This window comes from Pezoporus wallicus, unplaced genomic scaffold (genome assembly GCF_028554395.1).
Source record: "Pezoporus wallicus isolate ANWC-B61680 ecotype Strahan unplaced genomic scaffold, APGP_CSIRO_Pwel_v1 contig_818, whole genome shotgun sequence".
In the NCBI taxonomy this organism is placed as follows: Eukaryota; Metazoa; Chordata; class Aves; order Psittaciformes; family Psittacidae; genus Pezoporus; species Pezoporus wallicus.
In genome coordinates, this window is record NW_026636248.1 from 2994960 (window position 1) to 3014251 (window position 19292).

The 19292-nt window shown below is 39.8% G+C and overlaps 1 long non-coding RNA gene across 1 annotated transcript in view; it reads right to left on the bottom strand.

Annotated features, from left to right (window-relative positions):
* The window catches only part of LOC130593866 (uncharacterized), a 70118-nt gene that overhangs the window by 8502 nt on the left and 42324 nt on the right, over positions 1–19292 (bottom strand). Inside the window, exons 2-3 of the long non-coding RNA XR_008970905.1 lie at positions 9780–9866; positions 1520–1571 (exon numbers count right to left, since the gene is read on the bottom strand). This is a non-coding gene — a long non-coding RNA (uncharacterized LOC130593866). The remainder of the gene's footprint in view (positions 1–1519; positions 1572–9779; positions 9867–19292) is intronic.

The window sequence follows — 19292 nt, forward strand, 5'->3', positions numbered from 1 at the left end:
CTGAGAATTAATGGGTCTGAAATTGCAGATTCATGCAATTTTAATCTTTCCAGGTAGCCCCCACTAACAAAGGCTGGCACATACAGTCAATAGCCTTGTTGTTTAGCCTGGCAGGACTGGAACAAAAGGCCTTGTTCCAGAAGTTTGCCTGTATTAGGATAGGCTGAATTCTACTGGATTTGCTTTGTTAAATTTTAGTAGCTTCTAACTGGTAATCATTTGGTATCATTAGTCAAGCTTTGCTGTCAATAGACTAATTCACTAGTACAGACATTACTAGGTTGTGCCATCAAGCCTGTATGGTGACTTGAACTGTGTTCATTTTCCTTACACAAGGAGATTGTGTTTTAGCAGGGCATGGATATGTTTTTATCAGTCTTTCTACAGCAATGCAATAGGGAATGACTTTTCCTCTAGAGGTCAACCATTAGTACAGGCACAATGCCTGTCTTTCATTTTGGCATTAAAACTTCATGCTGCAGCATAATAGTAATTATTATTAAAAAAAAATTTAAAAAGTTAATAAAAAAAAATGATCTAAAGTCACATCTAATCAAACTGAAAAACTGTCAACCGTGTTGGTCTATTATGTCAATTTGGCGTACTGAAATTCCAAAAATGATCACTGCTGTAATTTGAAAGGAATTCTTGCCGTTAAAAGTTCCGTACATCTACATTTTGTAATCTTACCTGTAGATCCCTATGCAACAGTAAGGAAAAGAAGTGAGCAAAGGAGATACGAGGACACTCCAGTGGGTACTTCCTCAAGGAGTCAAGCACCTGTCAAGTTGTATTGTTGGCACACCCCAACGAGACACTACAAAAGCTATTCAAAGAACATATTTTTCCTGAACATTGTTCTGGGGGAAAAAAAACCACAACCTCAAACTGAATCTTTTCAGGTAAAATATTGAGAGGATTCATCAAAAAGCATATACTGAAAATGGTTGAAACTCAGCAAAGATAACAATGTAACATGTCTTGTAATAGAGCGTGTTGAGCACCATTAACTGTAGGCATTATTATCTGTATTTGCTATAATAACATCAGTGTAACATCGCCTGGAATGCACTCCCCAGAGATGCAGTCTCAGATCAGCACAGGCATGCATAAACACTACATAATATAAAATTTTTTGAAAATAAACATGGGATGACTCTGTTACTCAGAAATAGAATATTTACTAATTATTCATACAAAATCCCAAATGAGCACAGAAGATAACATCTTTATATATCACATCATAGTGTTATATTTTTTTCAATATAATACATATAAAAGAGAGGAACTACCTGAAGAATATTTTTTAACAATTGAAAAAAAAACCCCAGTATTGCAATTGTTGTCTGTATCTTTTGAACCTATAAAGGCTGGCGAAATTAACATGACTGTAATAGTTCAAGGTTCAGCAGCTAAGATGAAGACTTAAGAGTAATATCTGCAAAAGACCTCAGAACCACTTAAAATTGTCTCTGTATATGTGAATTTTAAAGTGTAGTAAAGGATTTTCCACACTTACAAAGGCTGGAACACCAATACTTTCCATGGGAATAGACTTTTTACTCAAAGCTCTGCAGAACAGCAAGGAAAAAATCCCTGTCAACCATCAAAAATGTATCAGAAATCAGTTATATTTCTATAAAAAGTATCTAAGTCTAGAGCAGAGAATAGTGATTGTTAACTCCCTGGCTCTATTCGGAGAATCTGTCATGTGGAACGTGTCAAGGAAACTGGAGGTGGCATCACAGAAGGAACTTCCCTGCTTCTGCATAAATCAGGAGAAGCTAAGGGCTCAGGGCCTACTTCAAGTCCTATTCTTTGCATTAATTGTTCTTCAGCATACTTGAAACATACTAAAGAAAATCATCAGTAAGTTGCATATAATATGACAAAACAGATTTTTATGCTTCATCTACATACTCCATTAGTCAGGTGATAAAACTCTCATTGACTTCAAAGGGTCAAATTTTTATGATGCAAATTCTAAGAGTCAGCAGCCATAATTTTGCTAGAGAAGTATTCATTCTCAGACAGAGAATGTATATCTATTCAAGGGGTAATAAACTCAAAAGGTGGTTGGATTTTGTTTTTTTCTTGCAGAGAGTTGTAGGCCTAAGAGTACATAGCAGTCAGTATCAGCTTTTATCAGAATCCAAACATGTCATTTTCAATGTTACAGGAGTGACTTCACCTCTGGCTCCTCTCTGACTTGTCTGATCCTGGGCTTGTGTTTGTGTACAATCTTGCTTTTATTTTCTGTCAGGAGGCAAGCACTATCTTGTATATACTAATGCCTATCCTGCAGATCTGACTGGTTTCAGGCACCTGTTTTTCTTTTGATATTGTCAAACAGTTCCCTTAGAAGAAAGCATCTTTATTTAGCAGTTGGAATAAAATATGAGAGAAAAGGGGATTTTAGAAACACCAAAGAGCCGAAGCCCATAATTAGTTTAATTCTGGTTAAGATCCAGCTGGAACCAATCCACTTCATAGGGATACGCAGGAATAACATAGTCATGCTGATAGTCATCAAATGTCTCTCATCATTCTCCCTCATCCCCAGGGACAGGCAACCTCTAACAACTGACACAATCAACTGTGAAAGAGTATCTCAGGTCAAATAACCTGAGTTACAGGAGTGATTTAAAAAAAACAGTGGGGATATTAATAAACTACCACTCCATTATGGGAATACTCTCATCCACAGAAGGTTAGCCCAGGTGTCCATATGTATGTGTCTGTCACCTGGCTGGAAGTGCAGATGCACTTCAAAGACCTGAAAATCACATGTCCAGTGCCTTATGTATAGCACAGAAACTTTATATTAAGGCCAGATCCAAATACAGCATAAAAAATTACTCAAAGGCACACCCACATTTGTCACAGTTACATTCCTATTGCATTGTGTAAGAAGAAAACACTATCTGGCAAAAATAAACAGAGGAACATAAACGAAAGAGAACTGGTTACAATACTTTCACATTTATCTGATATTCTAAGGTCAAAGTACGTGTTTGGTGTCATCATGGAAATGTCACATAAGAAAATATAATACCAGTTTACTTTCAGAAAGTTGAAGAGGAGAATGGTTGGAAGAATGTTCTCAACAGAGATGAAACAATGCAACAGTTATTGAAGATATGTGTATATATTTTCAAAGTCTGCTTTCCACCATATTTATTCTGTTCCATAAGAGCCTTTCCTAGCTTTCATCATGGGTACTTTCTCAGTGACATGAAACACAACTACAGTCCAGATGATGAAAATGTAGCAGTGAACAAGGCAGGAGTAGGTTTATTTTCTGTCCAACTGGTTGAGAAGAATTTTCAAACCTGTCAGCTAATTTAGAATCTCAAGGGATGGAGGAAATTTATGAAGGTGAAGATGAATAACCAGCCTCTGTGCTATTCCTGACACATTGAAAAATATTTAAAACATTATTTGCATAGCTGTTAGGATCCTTGGGTTTTGAAGACTTGCCCAACCTAAGAATTTGTTTCACATCTTAGGATACAAAGGAAACAATTTTTGTTGTAAGTGGAACATAAACCTTAAAGAAAGACACCTATGCATATACACGGATTTTCCCATTCACTATAAATAGTCTTCAACATGAAAACTAATGCCCTGCTGATTCAGGCTTGCTGAAGTAATGCAACTTCTATTTAAATCTTGTTAGGGAATTATAAATGTTTTTGGGGAAGGAAAAACAAAATAAAAAGTCCCCACATGGCTATTATTCCAGAAAACAAGCACATGCCTGAAAAGAGGGAGAAAATTCTATCCCTCTGGGGAATTTGAAGTTCTGGCTGTTAAGTATCCACTAAGGTAAAGGTTGATAAGGAATAATCAAGTAATAACATAATTTATTCCTGAGTAGTCAACTAACATCCGCAGTCCAAAAGCTCAGTATCTGTGCTTGATGACAATTCTTGTAATTTCTTGGGGTGTTTATTCTTTCTTTTTTCTATTATTTTTTCTAACATTTTTTCTATTACCTTGTCTTCTTTGGTACCAATCCTGAGTTCCTGCCATTTGTGAAACAAATCCTGTCATCGAGATTCATGTTGGCTTTGTTTAAATTCATTCTCATCTCTTCTCCTGCATGCAAGTAAATGGATTCCTACAGTTTTTTTAATTAGTGACAGGAGTCATTAGAGATATAAAAATGACTCAGACTGGTCGGCTTTGACTTAGATTCATAGCTGAACATACCCAGTCAGATTTCATTGTGTATACTTTTCAGTCACTTCTAAGTTTTGAGAACCTTACTAGCTCTGTAAGGCTCTACTTTTGTTTCCTACTTTGCAACTGGCAGTTAGTCGACAATAAATTTAATGAAATCTTTTCAATCCAAAGGGAAATAATAACAATAAAAATAACAACAGCAGCAATAATAACAACATTCACAGAAAAAAAAGTTAATTTTTCCAGCTGTGATTTGAGGGATAAATTTTTCAGATACTTTCTTCCTCTTCACCTTAGACTGCAGCATCTTAAATAGGAGGTGATAGTTCTGAACTCGGAAACATAGTCCATTAAATTCTAGAGCAACTCAGTTACACTTCAGGAGTCATTAACAATCTGTGGAAGCTTACACTGCTACCACTTTATATGATTTTGCTCAGACAGCATATTTTAATTCAGTTTAATTTATAACTGCACAGGGGTGAGAGAACATATCTCATGTTATTTTACAAACCTAACCAGAGAATTAATTGTTAACGCCCCCCTCCTTTCAAATCCAGCTTGGTATAGATCATTTATTACCAAGACTCCTTTCACACTGGATTTTTCATACTTTTGCTATGTATAGAGTGACTTGAGAAATATGTAGAAGAGATTGCCATCACTGTCATACCACCAAGTTGCTATACACTTATGCCAAATAGCCTTGGCATTTATGGTTTTCAAAGTATGAATAATGTCAAATTTGCTCTTCAGAGATTTTCTGATGATCTTTTTTTTAATCTTCAGACGTAATCTCCAAGTGCAGGTGAGCCTGACATGTTTGGTGACGCATTCAGACTATTTTATCAGCTAATGCAATGCGTTTATGGAAAATAATGACACATGGCAAAAAACAAGTACATTTTTTGGTGATACTTTCCCTGGAGCCTTTGCTATCTCACTCTGTGATAGTGTAGTACCCACAGAATCAGGTCTCTATTTACAGCTAAACAAACGTTTCAAATGTGTGAAAGTCAAGGGGTTTTTCCTAGTTAAGTGGGCATTTACTCACTTGAAGCAACTCCTCTAGCAGTGAAACCATCTTCTAAAATGTACTAATATTCACGGGTATTTCCACTACCATTTCAGAGGGCCTCCAGTAATGCTGACAATCTGTGCGGACTGGTGTAAGCATTTTCCTCCTTATCCACTCAAGCGCTTTATGCATTCCACAAAATTGTTTTGGCTGTGTTTTTGTTGTAAGCTCCTATAATAACAAATGTGGTTTTTTGGTCAATACACATTCAGTTGCACTGATCTTCCAATGTGTAGTCTGCCACAAAATAAACGTATTAAGTCTGTGTCACATAAATCATATATATCACAGGTAGCAGTTGCAAAACAACAACAAAATGAGCATCTTCCCCAATTAACACACTAGCACAAGGTTCTGATGGAAAGGGATGCTAACTCACAATCTTGACTAAGTCCTAAGATAACGCCTCTTCCAGATGCCTGTGCTAGGAACAAAGGCTGAAGTGAATCTATCCCATTGCTCTGCTTAAAAGCAAAATATCACTAAGACCTAAAGCCTCCCACTTCCAGTTCATCCAGTTAATTTTTGGCTCTGGAAATTGAAACTAAACCTTCTTAGTCATCACTACAAACTACTTTTTTCCATCTGCAATATCCTTTGAGAACATGAATTCAACTATCTTTTGTTTGAAGAAAAGTGGGGAAAATAAATTGCGAAACCAGCTCAAAAACATTCCATCACATATATGATGAACCTCACAAGTGGTTATCAAGAGTAGCAAAGGGAGAGTCTTTTGTTGTCTGTTCCAGTCTAAAGAAAATCACTTATGTCGAGACCAGCTTATCTGTGCAACTAGCTGGTTGAGTATTCTGCTATGAGCCAGGCTGTGACCAACGTGACAGTACTGCCATCACCTATGAGTCCCCTTGGTGACATCAGATCTGGTCTACCAATGCAACCAGCCAGATAATTCTTAGAAGTCTGCTCTGCAAATACAGCTGCCAGTTGACCGTATTCAAACTCACTTTATGCAGGCACACAGTCTCCAGGTAGATACGCCTGTACAAAGGAAACATTTCCTCTCTGACTTTGTTGATTTTGAATTTAATTACCAAACCAAAGTCCACTTCCTATAAAGGCAGAGTGATTCTGTGAACTTGGGGTCATCTTTTGCAAGCCTTACACATTCTCCCTTGACAACTATTAAAAATTTGTTCACATTTATACAATTCAAACAAATTATGAGCACAGTAACATGAACTTTGTATATGGAATTTTAGGTAACTGATATAGTTATTTAAATAAGCTGGCTAGAACTGACTTTTCCTTTTCTGCCTCAGAGTGAAAAAGAAAGTGCTATTGCTCTACCATGGTGGTACAGAGACATTATAATTAATGCAATACAAAGAGTTCTTTTTGCTTTGCAGGTGCCAATAAGCAACCCGAAGGGAATATTCCAGAATCCTTGGTGTGTTTAGAGTTTTATTGCAGGAAAACAGTATGATGTAAGTGCCTTTCATTTCACTCTCAGCTATGGAGGCCTTAGTTAGCCTGCTTACACATATAAAACACACATGCCTCTCCCTTCTCTTTCCTCAGCCTTTCTAAAATACTTAAGCAGAGATTCAAAACAGCTTGTGTACTACTACACATGCACAGAAAATATTAAAGAACATTATGAAAGTTGTGACGTCAAAACCTCTAAGTTGCCTTAATGGAACTCTATTTTTATAGACATTATGGTACGGCCTTTAGTTATACAATTGCATACTTTTTGTTTTTCTAAAGGACAACTTTAAATCTTTATCTCAGATATATCTTACAAGTTTCATAATGTGTTGATGCAGCTTTTCTTTTTAGTTTTTTTCTAGAGAAATAAAGGAGCATACAAAACTCTATAATCTCCTTGTGTGGCATCATGCAGATTGTAGCATTACTGTTCATTACCAGGGTTTAATTTTCTAGTTACAGAAAAGAGGTTCTTACCATTTCAGCTAGTAACTAATTGTTAGTAAGCTATCCACCTCCATATGGTCTACCAATAGAGGGGAAAGAAAGCATCATTTCAGGCTGTTTTAAGTTGATGTAGGACCAGGTAGTCATAAAAACTTTGGGGAGTGGAGGTGTTTCCTGCATTCCGATCTGTCTCTTCTGCAGCTTCTGCCATTTTAACTTTGGTTGATATGAGTAATCATGTAGAAACACAGTAAATCAGATCAGCTTGCTGATCTTACTGAAAGCTATCTCTGCAAAATAGTATCTATGGTCTGATTAGATCTGTGAGCTGCATCGGTTCTTACTGGGGGTCCATACTCCTTAGTGCTAAAGCAAGAAAAGGGCAGCCAGAGGCAGGAGGGAATGCATGTTCATCCTTTTCAATGGCAGTATGGTCTTAAATCCACTTAAGAACACATACTGAGGCGTTATGAGATGGTAATGAGTTCCACAAGTACTGGCTGACAGCAGAAGAATGTTGACAGTGAAGAAACTTAGATTTGGCTCAAAGTGCTGCCAGGGTGTGATCTAGTAGGCACAGGACTTTATTCACCACAGCTAGATGTTTATGTCCCCATCCACTCATATCTGTCTTGCCAGTCCTCTTCTTTTTTGTCATAATCTTAGTATAGTCTCTCTGTCATTGACTTCTTGCCAAGCTAATAGATGTCTTCAGTGGCAGGATTCTTCTTGCAGCTCCAGCCCCCCCACTTCCCATTCTAAGTTTTTGGCTGTGGCCCACAACCAGTTTCCTGCTCTGGTCAGAACACTTAGCCATTCCCAGGCTGCCCTTGCTCCCTATTCCCTGTTCTGTTTAATTCTTGTCAAGCACACACACGATCACAGTTTCTTCTCCCAGTCCCACTATCAATTTCCACCAGCTTTTTGCCTGCTTCACTGGCCTTCTTGCTAGTTCCCCTGTCCCAGTCTTTTATTCCCCCAACTCAGACTTCTTGCTCCAGTTTCTTCATTTAGTCTCAGGATTCCCCTTTAACTTCCTGTTGTGTTTCAGCCTTCTCATCCCTTAGCTATCTTAGTCCCAGATCTCCCTTTCCTGAAACTGATTTCCTTTTCTCAATTTGTCAACAACAACAACCAGCTGCCTGGTCCCCAAACTCTACCCAAACTCCTCCAGTCCAAGCTTTTACTATTTTTTTGGCATTTCAGGCTGGTGGATTTTACTTTCTTTCTCTATTTCACTCAGGTTCTTTTTCTAGTATTTATTTGGCAGTAAAAGAACACCACGACCATAGAGAAGAGTCTTCCTGTTTTCAGCTCTGATGCCTGCTCCTGCAGTGCTCTCCAGCAACCTAGAGTGGCAGTGGCAGGGAATGTCCAGCTCAGCACCTCAGCACAGAAAGACTCTTAATTAAGAGACGGTAGCTGAAAACTGTGGTGAGCCACTGCTGAGCATGTGCAAAAAGTGGTTCTCATAAAGGGCTTATCATTGTGGCAGTTCATCAGGGAGATTACAAAAGGCTCATACCTGTCACAGAAGCCATTTTACTGCCAAATTTAAAGGCCCTCACCAGCATTAAAAATACACATGAGCATCTCAATAATTTTAGTATTTTAAGCAACACAACAATTTGGAATAAATGCATTGAAAGAACCCATCACTTAACTATTATTAAATATTTATTTATTATTATAATATTATTAGTAAATCTATTAGGCCCCTCAGAGCAAAGTTAAGAAAAGAATACGTAGAATATTTTTTTCCAGTGAGGGTTAGAAAAAACCTGCTTCGTAGCCATCTAACATTTATAGCTATAATGGTGAGGGGGAGACATTGCTTTAGTCACTAATAAATACTCATTTTACTTCAGAAATATTGTATAGCTGTTTGTTACAACAGTTTTAGTTCTATTTTAAGAGAGTTACATGCTAACTTATTTACGTTTGCATAGCTGAGAATATGCAGACTGTCAGTTACTGCATTTTGCTGATAGATGGCTTCTTAAGAAGCATCCTGGCTTCTCAAGATCTTGTCAGCTTGGGTCTTGTTACCTGACTGCATCCTAAGTGTTTGTCTACATGGACTAAAATTGCCCTTTGTGTGAATTACAGCAGTTGCATAGCTATGTATTATAAAGCACTCTAAAAGGAAATGCCTTATTTTGGAAATGAAAGAGTGCTTATATTTGGTAGCCTGAGAAATTATACCTTATGTGATATCTGTTATTAGAGTCTCTCTAATGACCTATAAACCTGTTCAATATTTTCAGACAGACTTAAGAGAAGGATAGAGGTGTCACAGTTCCTTAAAATGTAGTGAAAATCAGCAGCAAGGTAGTTAATACCGTCTTGTCGCCACTGAGGGAAAGGCGTGTTACTGTGGCGTGGATGTTTAGGGATAAAACCAATACAAAAGCAGGCTTCCTTAGTACTCCCCTTGCTCATGGAAGAATTTATTCATACATAGATTAACCCTCATCTCAAGCTATACAAATTAAAAAGGTTATTTTTGTTATAGGCAGCCTCAGTAGCTGCTTGACACGTTCCATTACAAGTTTGTTTTCACTTGCCTGTTATTTTGAAAAACTTAAAAGCCATCTGGACTCAAATTTGGACTTACCCTTTTCCATAAGGTCTGTTTCAGTTTGAGCTTCTGGGGGAAGTTTCTTCTGAAGCATAACATAAAACCTTCATGGGATTTTTTCTCCTGTGTTATAATAAAACTAACTATAGATGATACCTTCCAGTAATTTTGGGCAAAGAATTGACTTTGGCAAGGTTATTACTCTTCCTTGAAATACTCACACAGTAATTATTAGGCCAAATGGCATTTTTTGGAAAAGCCTAGAGAGAGTTGCTAGCTAAATATGGTAACACTCTTCTGTTTCGCAGCTCCTTTGTGTGACTTCCCCTCCAAAGCATCTTGGCACATTCCTGCCCAATGTTTTAGGAAAATCTAAATACTAAATGAAGCTACTGTTCCTTGTTGTCCCATGCATTATACATTTCTACATGTAGAAATACTGACAGGGGAACAACAATCACTCCTTTGTTGTCAGTTTTTCCCTAGCATTAAATTCAATCCTCTGTTTTTCGGTCCCTCTAAATTTAAAAGCTTTATTAGCAGTATTGATTTTCAGGGATTTTAAGTATAGGTACAGCCCACATTCAGCAATAAAGTAAAGTACCACTGGTTAGGCTGACCTTTGAAAGTTTTGTGGCAATCTCTTTCTTTTCAGTAAAGCATTGTTAATGAGGATGCACAAGTGGGACCTACATGTGGGATGTCACATGAAAGCTTCCTGATAGATAGTGGATGGTTTAGGTTGTAACTGAGGCCACCTGAGAAACCAGCATTTGAATCAGACAGCTGAGTAAATTGATTAAGTAAACTTTTTATATGTGATAATTTTTCCACCTGAGTTGGGATGGAAAGTTGGCCCAGTGGAAACTGGATGCCACAACACTAACATTACTTATATATCTGCTGTATTGCCATGATTTACTTATGTCAGTCAGCTTTCATACAGTTTGAAATGTAACCCTATTTTATTTTTTAAACAAAGCTGTAGTAACTATGGAGCTGAGGAGTGAAAAAGAAGCCTACAGACATGCACCTAATAGAGCAAAGGTGAAATGTACAACCCTCAAGGTTCAGACAATGCATGTGCTAGCACAGCCTCACTTCAGAACATAAATTCGAGTACTGCTCCTCAGCTCTCCAATGACACTTCAGCTCTGCTTGTTGCCAGAAACTTGGATTAGGGTAAAAACCCCACAGATTCTTTTTTAACCTTAGACAATATTCCTGGTCCAGGCTATAACACAGCCTCATAGCCAGACTGGGCAGAAAACTCCAGTGCAAAAGCAGGAATGAATGGCTCAGGGAAGGGAGGGTAAAAACATTTTAAGCTGTTTTTTCCACCATGAGAAAGGTTTGTGTACTGAAGCCTAAGAGGGACTACAGGAAAGGTCACAATAACTGATGGCCCATGAGGCAAACATCTCTTCGTCATTGCAGTAAGAGAACTGTATGGGGGAGACCTAGATTTTTTACTTGATTTTGAATGGATAGTATTTAAGAGAGGGACCTTAGCCCCTTTAGAGTAAATACAGAATAGCTCACACATACTGACAGGAGGTGCATTAAAAGGAATTCATAGAAATTAATAGAGATCCTCACATTAGTTCTTGGGGATTCAGACAACCTCTCCACCTGTTCACCTACCCTCATTTAAAGTCTATCAGTTTTCCAAACAACTTCACTATCAACATGGAATTTAAAGCACTTTCAATAATAAAATCAGCTATTTCCTGAGGAGAGCTACATCTGAGGAATGCCTGGACTAAATGTCTCATAACTTTCCTGCAGGATAATATGATTCATTGCCTGGACACACCAGCATTCAGTTATGTATACAGACTTCAGAACACATTTAAAGCTGAAAGATGTTGTACTGTGGGCAGTGCATATTGCAAGTGCCTTAGTCAAACGAACTGAAGTTTTTACCAGTAATTTTGCTTCAGTCCCTACTGTTACAATTTTTAAGACAATGCACTTATGTATGTAATCAAGCATCTTGCCCATGAAAATAAGTTCCTTTGTGCAGAAGGACGAACTGAAGCAAAGTATCTTAAACTTGTACTTTTAGTTCTCCCCTTTGCTAGGGACATCAATTTTCAGAATACCTTGGGTATGCATATTGATTATAAAGCATTTTGAAATATTGGCACTTAAACCTGAATCAGTGTTTTAGGGCAATTGTTCCTGAAAGAGCTCCTGCAGAATGCAAACAACACTCATAAAAATTCTTAAAAATGGCAAGACTTAAATTCACACTATCTGGTTCGTGTTCCATGGCTTCAGCATGTTACCATAAGCCACCTATTTATTCTGGTGCTAGCCTGTCTGCAAACACTTCGGCTTGCAACTGGACTCCACTCCTGTTGTACAAGTTATTTTATTTGGGTCATTCCCTGGACTTGACTCCTCTCTTGTCTCTTCTGAGGATCTTATAACATTCTGATTTCCCTATGGAATTTGGAGTGCTATGGCCAGATTTGAAACATATATTTACTCTAAGAAGGATCAGCATTAAAATTTGGGCCAAAAGATACAAAAAGTATTAAAATAACTACGGTGGTTTGTTGTTATATGAATGTTTTAGAAGGACGGTGTTTTTAGAGAGTCTTGTTCAGTCTCTTTTTAACTATAAACTTTAGCTGGATCCTGAGTAAGTTAGAACTGTAGTACTGCAACACAGAATGTAACAGATAGATACATATATCATCACCACAATCCAACTTTGCTACACACGCTTGTTGAAAACAATTGCTTTAGTTAGTTATGTAATTTGTGTAGTTATATTACATATGTAACTCATAGAATCACAGAATAGTTAGGGTTGGAAAGGACCTTAAGATCATCTAGTTCCACCCCCCCTGCTATGGGCAGGGACACCTCACACTAAACCATGCCACCCAAGGTTCTGTCCAATCTGGCCTTGAACACCGCCAGGGATGGAGCATTCACAACTTCCCTGGGCAGCCCATTCCAGTGCCTCACCAACCTAACAGGAAAGAACTTCCTCCTTATATCCAATATAAACTTCCCCTGTTTTAACTCGTTACCCCTTGTCCTGTCACTACAGTCCCTAATGAAGAGTACCTCCCCAGCATCCCTATAGGCCCCCCTTCAGATACTGGAAGGCTGCTATGAGGTCTCCATGCAGCCTTCTCTTCTCCAGGCTGAACAGCCCCAACTTCCTCAGCCTGTCTTCATACGGGAGGTGCTCCAGTCCCCTGATCATCCTTGTGACCCTCCTCTGGACTTGTTCCAACAGTTCCATGTCTTTTTTATGTTGAGGACCTCAGAAATGTACACAATACTCCAAGTGAGGTCTCACAAGAGCAGAGTAGAGGGGCAGGATCACCTCCTTCCACCTGCTGGTCACGCTCCTTTTGATGCAGCCCAGGATACGATTGGCTTTCTGGGCTGCGAGCACACACTGAAGCCAGCTCATGTTCAGTTTCTCATCGACCATCACCCCCAAGTCCTTCTCTGCAGGCCTGCTCTGAATCTCTTCTCTGCCCAACCTGTAGCTATGCCTGGGATTGCTCTGACCCAGGTGTAGGACCTTGCACTTGGCATGGTTAAACTTCATGAGGTTGGCATCAGCCCACCTCACAAGCGTGTCAAGGTCCCTCTGGATGGCATTCCTTCCCTCCAGCATATCAACGAAACCACACAGCTTGGTGTCATCGGCAAACTTGCTGAGGGCGCACTCAATCCCACTGTCCATGTGTCCTGGGTTCAGCTGCAGAAGTCGTTTTTCTGCTTCTTAGTAGCTGGTGCAGTGCTGTGTTTTTGACTTTCAGCCTGGGAACAGCGCTGATAACACCAATGTTTTTAGTTGCTGCTCAGTAATGTTTACTTTGACCAAGGACTTTGTGAGTCTCATGCTCTGCCAGGGAGGAGGGGAAGCCGTGAGGAAGCAGAGACAGAACACCTGACCCAAACTGACCAAAGAGGTATCCCATACCACAGCACGTCATGCCCACTATATAAACTGGGGGCAGTTACCTGGAAGGGTTAGATCACTGCTCGGTCGGGCTGGGTGTCGGTCGGTGGGTGGTGAGCGGTTGTATTCTCTTCCCTTGTTATTTCCCTTATCATTATTATTATTGGTGGTAGCAGTACAGTAGTGGTTTTGTGTTATACCTTAGTTATTGGACTGTTCTTATATCAACCCGTGGGAGTTACATTCTTTTGATTCTCCTCCCCATCCCTGCCGGCAGCAGGGGGGGGGGTTGGGGAGAAGGGAGGGGAGTGAGAGAGAGACTGTTTGGCTGAGTTTAAACCTGAACATCATGTCACCGACAAAGATGTTGAACAAGACTGTTCCCAACATCGATCCCTGAGGAGCACCACTCATTACTGGTCTCCAGCCGGACATTGAGCCATTGACCACAGCTGTTTGTGTGCTGCCATCCAGCCAGTTCTTTATCCACCAAGAGGTCCATCTATCAAATTGATGTCTCTCCAACTTAGAGACAACGATGTCATGTGGGACAGTGTCGAATGCTTTGCACAAGTCCAGGTAGATGACATCAACTGCTCTACCCCTGTCCATCAGTTCCATAGCCCCATCATAGAAGGCCTCCAAATTGACCAGGGAGGATTTCCCCCTAGTGAAGCCATCCTGGCTGTCACCAAGCACCTTATTGTTTTTCATGTGCCTTAGCATGCCTTCCAGGAGAATCTGCTCCAAGATTTTGCCATCACAGAGGTGAGACTGACTGGTCTGTAATTCCCTGGGTCATCCATTTTCTCCTTCTTGCAAATTGGGGTTATATTTCACTTTTTCCAGTCACTGGGAACTTCACTTGACTGCCACGATTTTTCAAATATGAGGGACAGTGGCTTAACAACTTCATTTGCCAGCTCCTTCAGGACCTGCAGATAGATTTCATCAGGTCCCATGGACTTTTGCATGTATAACTTGTATTATCAAGCTATAAAAATTATGTTCATAATATACAATATATATAAACTGTATATATACACAATATTGCATATTGTATATACAATATTGTATATTAGATTGTATACAATATAATATACATGAGAATATCTACGTGATTTTTAAGGTCCATTCCAACCAAAACCAATAGGGGTAGGCAGAAACTAACTGTCTGACAGGATGGTCCCCACTGACCTGCTCTCTCTCACTTTTTGCCTCCTGGGAATAATGTAACAGCCTACACTGTTTGTGATACGACAATGAGAAGTAAGCTCAGGTCTGTAAGCACACCACAATCTTATTCCACTGTTCTTCTAATACTTTTTATATTTCAATTATGAAGATAATTATTTCCCTTCAAATGTATGCTTGGTCTTGGCAGACTTTAGCAGCCATATGAATGTCCTTCCTTCAGTTTCTCAGCCTATTCCCATGATGTTATCTCATGTCTGGAGAATACCCCTGAAGATCAGCAGTGCCTATGCAGTGTAAGACACCTTAGAATCATAGAATCGTTAGGGTTGGAAAGGACCTTAAGATCATCTAGTTCCAACCCCCCTGCCTTGGGCAGGGACACCTCACACTAAATCATATCACCCAAGGCCTCGTCCAACCTGGTCTTGAACACTGCCAGAGATGGAGCATTCACAATCTCCCTGGGCAACCTATTCCAGTGCCTCACCACCTTAACCGGAAAGAATTTCCTTCTTATATCCAACCTAAACTTCCTCTGTTTAAGTTTTAATCCGTTACCCCTCATCCTGTCACTACAGTCCCTAATGAAGAGTCCCTCCCCAGCATCCCTGTAGGCCCCCTTCAGATACTGGAAGGCTGCTATGAGGTCTCCACGCAGCCTTCTCTTCTCCAGGCTGAACAGCCCCAACTTCCTCAGCCTGTCTTCATACAGGAGGTGCTCCAATCCCCTGATCATCCTCGTGGCCCTTCTCTGGACTTGTTCTAACAGTTCCATGTTCTTTTTATGTTGAGGACACCAGAACTGCACACACTACTCCAGGTGAGGTCTCACAAGAGCAGAGTAGAGGGGCAGGATCACCTCCTTTGACCTGCTGGTCACGCTCCTTTTGATGCAGCCCAGGATACGGTTGGCTTTCGGGGCTGCAAGCGCACACTGAAGCCGGCTCATGTTCATTTTCTCATCAACCAGCACCCCCAAGTCCTTCTCCGCAGGGCTGCTCTGAATCGCTTCTCTGCCCAACCTGTAGCTGTGCCTGGGATTGCTCTGACCCAGGTGTAGGACCTTGCACTTGTCATGGTTAAACTTCATGAGGTTGGCATCAGCCCACCTCACAAGCGTGTCAAGGTCCCTCTGGATGGCATTCCTTCCCTCCAGGGTATCAACCGAACCACACAGCTTGGTGTCATCGGCAAACTTGCTGAGGGCGCACTCAATCCCACTGTCCCTGTCACTGACAAAGATGTTGAACAAGGCCGGTCCCAACACTGATCCCTGAGGGACACCACTCGTTACTGGTCTCGAGCCAGACATTGAGCCATTGACCACAACTCTTTGTGTGCGGCCATCCAGCTGGTTCTTTATCCACCGAGTGGTCCACCCATCAAATTGATGTTGCTCCAATTTAGAGACAAGGATGTCGTGTGGGACAGTGTCGAACGCTTTACACAAGTCCAGGTAGATCACATCAACTGCTCTACCCCTGTCCATCAAAATGCACTTCCATTGCAGAAATAGTGAAGTGCCTCTGTCTCTAAATATACAGGTAAGAGGCTCTGCAAGTCTTTGTCTTTTGGATCCAGGACAATTGTGGATAAGATGGACCAAGAACCAATGAAGAAACAAGATTCTTCAGAAGTTTGGGTTGCCCAGCAGACTATGAAGAAACGTGCATTTGAAAAAGGTATACGCAAAAAAACATGCTAGAGCATGCAGATAACTAAATATGAGTTTATATCAAATTGAGTGGGATAAATGGCTGGTTTTGCCTGTTTATGTCTGTGATCAGATGAGCACCACCACTAGTGTTAGTGATTAGCCTTTTGCCCTTGGCTAGCAATTTTCCCAGAGTAGCATCACAACACATGCAGTCTCCAGAGCAGCCACATGATTTGTTTGGGACAATTACATGTACATTCTCTCCTGAACAATATGTGACAATAATCAAGCACAGAGATAGCTACATTCTCTATACCACTCACAATTCTGACAAAGTAGTTATCTGTTTGTTCCTGAACCATATGATGTTTCTTTCCTGCTGTTTCTTATGTGCCACAACTTCTAACTCATGTTTACTTCTCCATCCACAACACTCAAAAATGTAAAAGTACATGAAAAAAGCCTGACATGGAATGATCTGTGTTTACAGTAAAACAAGATTATTTTGAAATAATAGATAATCCATTTTAGTAAGCAGCTCTCTGAAAATTTCCCAGTGATGACACATCTTGGAGGACAAAGCAGAATTTAAGGCATAAACCTGGGATAGTTGCCAACATACACATGAGTATCAGGTATGTATCACAGATAGATGCCATGTTCACTGAGTCAGCTTCTCTACCCTTTGATGTCAGTGCCTGCGTCTCTTAGGTCATTATATAAATCATCCACAGATTTCAGGACAAACAGTACCATACAATCTAATGGAAAACTTTTTTTATTTTTTTGCTAAAAATATTTACCATTAATATGCTGATATTACTTAAATATCACAGGGATGCCTTTTGAAACAAACAGATAATATAAGAAACTGGGGTGTACTGACTGATCTCTGTAGCCTATTTATAGCCTGCTAACACAATTAAGAGGCCATGACTCTTAAGTGCAGTCATAACTTTAGAAGCACTAAGGAAGCAGGAGTCCTTTATGTCATGGACATGATGTCATAGTGAAGAAAAAAAAAGTAAGGAAAAGGTTGAAGTCAAGCCAGGATGGATGAGCGATGAGCTGGTGTTTGAATTTTCTCTGACATGCTGAAGAATCTACTACAGAACTATGGGTATAACCTTTGAGATGTATTCTTTGACATCCTTTTCTTCCTATCTCCTATTTTCTAGTCTCCTCTATCTCTCTTACCTTTTGAATCACAAACAGAATCTGTTTATCTTCTTCCTCCATAGTCTCTTCACTCCCTTTGCTACCAATAAATACTGTCCTCCTCCCTAACCTGTCTTAACTACTTTACTTATGATGCTATCTGTATTTTTCTAATACTCTAGTCTTAGAAGGATAACTGGTTCTTTAGCACAGTGACTTTGTCTTGGCAAGTTAATCTAATGTCTCATTTGTATATCCGTTTGTCTGTACCTGTGAGTTACTTTCAAGGTTTGGTGGAGTTTCTGGTCAGATAAAATACCTTTCCTTTAAGTGCGTGAGGAAATGACTGTAGTTGTCATTTGACTGCAACATCATTTTTTCTGATTTCATTTAACAATGGCACACAAAATCTAAAATGGGGTAGAAGTCTTCTGACTCGTCAGTGTAAGTGACCCAGTTATGTAGCTCCTTTGGCACCTAGTTCAGCTAAGCAAAAAAATATTTCTTTCTCCTTCTTTCTCTTCTTCAGAGAAAAAATCAGAAGTAGGAAGGGAGGGTAAAAATCCATGCAAAACCAAAGTGCAAACTCTGGAGGAGATCCTACCTACTTCATTAGTCCACATGGCTCTTGGATACCTACCAGCAGTTTAGGAGGTTCTTAACCTGTCCAGTAGGAACCGAGTCTAGAAATTAGTTAGGAGGATATTCTTGGTAGTGGCCAGTATTCTATTCACTGCAATGGGAAACGGGAGAATCAGGGTGAGAACTTGGCAGTAAGGAGACTTCATCGATTAAACAGAGCCCATTTCTTATGATCTACATGCTCAGAAGCCTGCTCAAGGTCACAAAGCTTTAGAAATGACTGTTTTAAAGCTCTTATTTTGCAAGACCATCTAGAGGGTCGATTCTTGATAAGACATGAAGCCCCTTTAACATAAATGGGATTTTGTGCAGGTGTAAGAATCCTCCCTAGAGAATCAGCAGTCAGTATTGCTGAAAGAAAATACTTTATGGTAACCAAGTATTTAATTATCCTACACATAATAAAATTTTCTGTACATCCTTTGGAGAATTCTGATCCATCCACTAGAACGTGCTGATTCGCAATGCCAGTTATAAAAGCTAAAACACTGACATCACAAACAATTATAGAGGCGAACTGAAATACAGTTGTAAAAAAAGCTAACGGGTCATGGGTGTGCCATTTCAGTAGTGCTGGTAGATAAAATCTGTTTGTGCTATTTCAATCTTTAATTAGGGGGAATACAATTTTCCTGAGAGCTAGATTCACTGTGGGGGCTGAATTCTATTCTCAGTCTTTTCACTTTCCAGAGGGAATGGAGACTGTGCTTTTGAAAGTGGATAGGAGCCTCTCCCCTCATCGGCTTAGTCATTTTCCCTGACTTTGCAGAATTGTGACTTATGCAAAGTCATAGAGAGCCAACGTCAGAGCTGCAAATAGTTCTTCCATCCTCCTGTTGTGACTATTAGATCACTGTTCTAACAGTGCTCTGGATCAAATGTAGGTGTGTTTTGAGGAACCTTCGTTATCAGACATTTAATACCCTTTAATATCACACTGCAACTAAACTGGCATGCT